The sequence below is a fragment of the Lemur catta genome, chromosome 19 (assembly GCF_020740605.2).
Source record: "Lemur catta isolate mLemCat1 chromosome 19, mLemCat1.pri, whole genome shotgun sequence".
NCBI lineage: Eukaryota > Metazoa > Chordata > Mammalia > Primates > Lemuridae > Lemur > Lemur catta.
In genome coordinates this window covers 26,816,748-26,821,960 of record NC_059146.1, presented here as the reverse complement: position 1 = coordinate 26,821,960, position 5,213 = coordinate 26,816,748, and positions in this window count along the sequence as shown.

Here is a 5,213-nt window from a genome sequence, read left to right as displayed (position 1 = left end):
CAGCTAATTTCTTTCTATTTTTAGTAGAGATGGGGTCTCGCTCTTGCTCAGGCTGGTCTCGAACTCCTGAGCTCAAACAATCCTCCCACCTCGGCTCCCAGAGTGCTAAGATTACAGACATGAGCCACGGCGCCCGGCCTATAGGACCTTTTTAACCAGGCCCCTAAGGACAGGCATCTGTATAATACCATTTCCAGCCTTTTACCATTACAATGTTGTAGTGAGTAGCTTTGCACACCATCGTTTAGGGCACGCTGATGCATGGTGTAGTACACACTCCTGGGAGTGGACAATTCTTGGATTCCACAGAGCCAGAATTTTGGTATAGGTCTTATATAAACTTACACATAAAACTGAGAAAACTGCAATTATTCTTATCAGAGAATGGGAGGGGTGGAGATCATAGGCTAAAACGCTCCAAGGCCGGGCGCGGTGGCTCACGCCTGTATTCCTAGCACTCTGGGAGGCCGAGGCGGGCGGATCGCTCGAGGTCAGGAGTTCAAGATCAGCCTGAGCAAGAGTGAGACCCCGTCTCTACTAAAAAATAGAAAGAAATTATCTGGCCAACTAAAAAATATATATATAGAAAAACTTAGCCGGGCATGGTGGCGCATGCCTGTAATCCCAGCTACTGGGGAGGCTGAGGCAGAAGGATCGCTTGAACCCAGGAGTTTGAGGTTGCTGGGAGCTAGGCTGATGCCACGGCACTCACTCTAGCCGGGGCAACAGAGCGAGACTCTGTCTCAAAAAAAAAAAAAAAAAAAACGCTCCAAACCCTCCCTCAGCATGGTGCCTGCATGGGTGGGAGGGGGGTGTCAGGCCGTTACTATCTTGCCTTTGGGAGCTGTGAGGTTCCAGGAGCTTCTGGGCTGCAGGTTGCTGTGGGTGAGGCTGCCTGTGCCACTGAAATCTAACTTATTAAAAAAAAAATTAGGAAGTGACCCAGGAATTCCACTTCTAGGTGTACACCCAAAAGAATTGAAAACAAGTATTCAAAGATATAGTTGTGCACAAATGGTCGTAGCAGCACTATTCACAATGGCCAAAAGGCAGAAGCAACATAAATGTCCATTTAGTGATAAATGAACAAAATGTGTTCTACCCATATGATGGAATATTATTCAGGCATAGAAAGGAGTAATGCTACAGTGCGGATGAACCCCCAAAACATGCCAAGTGAAAAATCAGACGCAAAAAGCCACATATTGTATGATTCCATTTATATAAAATGTCCAGAGAAGGCAAATCCATAGAGTCAGAAAACATTAGTGGTTGCCAGGGGCAGGAGGGAAGGGGAGCAACTGCCTAATGGGCTCAAGGTTTCCTCTTTTTTTTTTTTTTTTGAGACACAGTCTTGCTCTGTTGCACGGGCTAGAGTGCCGTGGCATCTCCCTAGCTCACAGCAACCTCAGACTCCTGGGCTCAAGCGATCCTCCTGCCTCAGCCTCCCGAGTAGCTGGGACTACAGGCATGCGCCACCATGCCCGGCTAATTTTTCTATATATTTTTAGCTGTCCAGATCATTTCTTTCTATTTTTAGTAGAGACAGGGTCTCGCTCTTGCTCAGGCTGGTCTCGAACTCCTGACCTCAAGCGATCCTCCCGCCTCAGCCTCCCAGAGTGCTAGGATTACAGGCCTGAGCCACCGTGCCTGGCCAAGGTTTCCTTCTGAGGTGATGAAAACGTTCCAGAACTAGAGAGTGGTGATGGTTGCACCATATTGTGAATCTCCTAAATGCCACTGAATTGTACCCTTTAAAATTATTAAAATGGTAAATTTTATGTGTGCTTCACTACAGTGAAAAATAAAGGTTTTTATAGAAAAAGAATGTTTTCACTTCTCAGATCTTCACTTACTGGCAGAATTTTCAGGAACAAATTAAAGTCATGAAGCAAAGGATGGGTGTACATAAAGATGTGATGGGCCGGACGCGGTGGCTCACGCCTGTAATCCTAGCACTCTGGGAGGCCGAGGTGGGAGGATTGTTTGAGCTCAGGAGTTCGAGACCAGCCTGAACAAGAGTGAGACCCCATCTCTACTAAAAATAGAAAGAAATTAGCTGGACAACTAAAAATGTATAGAAAAAATTAGCTGGGCATGGTGGCACATGCCTGTAGTCCCAGCTATTCGGGAGACTGAGGCAGAAGGATCGCTTGAGCCCAGGAGTTTGAGGTTGCTGTGAGCCAGGCTGACGCCATGGTGCTCTAGCCTGGGCAACAGAGTGAGACTCTGTCTCAAAAAACAAAACAAAAGATGTGATGATGATGAGGTTGCTTCAACCGCCAATGGCAGAAAGCCCCTATCCCCAACCCCTTTCACCTGCAGGCTGGGATTAAAAACAAGGAACTGGATTGTGTGGCTCTACGCCAGGCACCGTGTGTGGGGCTCTGCTCTGTTGCCTGCTGTCTGTTCTGCTTTCCTCCCTCCACGTAGTGGCATCATCCTCAGGTTGGTGCCAAAATGGCTGCTGCATTCCGGGCATCGCATCCGGACTCAGACTCAGAGAAGCAGCCCACCCCTTCCTGGGCGCCCTCTGGGAACAAGAAACTTAACCCAGCAGGATCCTCTCCGGTCTCATTGACCAGCACCACCCACTGCTCAACCAATCCCTGGCCAGAAGAATGCGACAGCCTGGGAGGCTTCGACCAATCTGGACCTGCCCTCTGGGGCGGGGAGAAGCCGGGATGCTGACTGCAGGACAGAGGATGGAAGCGTTGACCTCTATATTAGCAGTGACTGTCTCTGGATAGTTGGAAAATATTTGAATTGAATTTTATTCTCTTCTTTTTTTTTTTTTTTTGAGCACTGTCTAAATGTTCTATAATAAACCTTGACTCTTCTTTTAATAATGCAAAAGGAATCAAAGTCATTATTTGAGAAGGAGGGAGAGGGAGGAGAGGAGGGAGGGAGCAAGAGAGTGTGCTCCAGCAACTGGAAAATCTAGAATAGCTGGCCTAGCTTTATGCACTGCCTGGAAATAATTTTTGCTAGGTTTGCAACCACCTCTCTCTAGCAGACAGACAAAGGAAATTGAAAAACTGCAGCAGGAAGGGTTGAGGGTAGATTCTTTGGGGATGCTGACCCCATGAACGACAGCAAGAAACCTTCCAGATTTGTTGGGAATGTGAGGAACTGGAAACCCCTCCAGGGAAGACACATTCCCCTTGAGCAGGGTTGCAGGGGGCAGGGGGCAATCTGGAAGGTGCAGCAAGTCCAAAGACAAGGTCAATAGTAATAACAACAATGACAGGCATCAGGCAGAGACGGGGTGATTGGAATCGTTAAGGACAATAGCCTAGAACTGAGGGTGCTCCCTTTAAAAAGCTCTGTATTTCTGCTTATGGACAGGAATTTGGATTTGGAGACCATATAGTCTGCCATTTTCCTTCTTTGCCGGCAAAGTAATAGACTTCTCTTTTGTTCTCCTCAAAAAATATATATATATATGTTTTATTTAGATACTTTTTCTTTTTCTCTCTTTTTTCTCTTTTGCCCCAAATATGGTCACAGGAAATATATATATATATGTGTGTATATATATATATATATATATATATATATATAAAAGTAAATAAAATGACAGGCATCATTTGTTTGTTTGACAAGCCTCTTGCATACGGTTCTCCCAACAACGCCATGAGGTGGCAAAGCTTATCCCCACAGAGAGACGACAGCATTTGTCCCGAGATCTGCAGCCAAGTGGTGGCGGAGCCCAGCTGACAGCCAAACGCACCAGCTCACAGCAGGGCTGCCTTGGAGTCTGCAGCTGTTCAACGCACCTGGGCCACACCACCCTCCAAGGTGGTTCAAAGTCAAGATTCCTGATTTGCCCCAACCCGGGGTCTCTGGAAGATGCCATCACCCCTGACACGCTGACAACGCGTGTCCGGGACACACACACACAAAGTGCTACTGATACGCTGCACCCCAACTTAATGTTCTCTCTTCCTGCCAGACCAGAAATGTCACCAGCATGGAAATGCCTGGCACAGCCCGCCTCACATCCCTCAATCCCTGCTCGCTCTGATAGAACTTTCTAAGATGATAAAAAATGTTCTCTATCTGTGTTATCGAATGTGATAGCCACTAGTTTGAGAAACTGAATGTTTTAATGCATTTAATTTTTGTTAATTTAAATTTATATTTAAATAGCCCCATGTGGCTAATAGCTATGACATTAGACAGCATAACCCTGTACTCTCCAAAACTCAAGTTCCATCCCAACAGAGCTCACAACCAGGCACAATTGATCCCTCCCACCTCCCCAGCCTCACACACACACCTGCCCCATTGCACCTGGCCCTCCACCCGCCCAGGCTGTCGTAGCTTCCTCAGTATGCCCTGAGGACTACCTCGGCCTGAACACCCCTGCACATGTTGTCTATGCTGCCTGGTACACCTCACCCCACCCCACCCCATTATCTGCCTCATTCTTACTCCAGGTCTCAGCTCAGATGTCTCCTCCTCCAGGAAGCCCTCGGGTGGAGTGAGGTATCCCCTTGGGCTCGCCCAGACCCCTGGGCTCCTCCATCCCAGCCCTGATCACTTCGGATCATCATTGTCTGGGGATGGGTTCTGTCCCCCACCCCCACATAGGACTGTCAGCCTCGCTGTGGACTAAGAGCAGGGCAGGGTCAGTCTCAATCACCCATGTGTCACCAGCACCGCCCAGCACCCAGGTCTGGGCACTGGGAGTGTCAGAACGGATGAAGAAATAAACGAATGGAGGATGCTTTGGAAAAACTAGGCTGAGAGCTGTAACGGGAGTCAGCCGGCCGACTTGCCTCTTTCCCTGAGCCTCTGTTTTCACATCTGTAAGGTGGGAACAGTTACGCGTGGTGGCTGCTGGGTGAGGTAGCTTGTGTGGGGCCTTCCTGCAGGGGCCCGCCTGGCCCAGAGGAATTGCTCAAACAGAGGAGGCTGCTGCTGCCCACTGAGTAGAAGAGGTTAATGGAGGTCAGGGGAGGAGCTCAGCTCGGGAAGCCCAGTAAGTTCCCCAGTCGCTCTGGAAAACTGGTTCAACCAGTGTCCTCTGTCCCAGGGAGCACAGGTGGAGCCAGTGGAAGGGGGACGCTGGGGCTGGACCAACCTCTCTGCAGTGTCTCCAAGGCATCCCCAGGACCCCCTCGGAGCTGGCCCACTTCAGACAGCCAGGCCCAGCCCTCTGGCCGCCTTGGTGCCCAGCAGGCGGCCCCTTGGCATCTCTCCAAGAG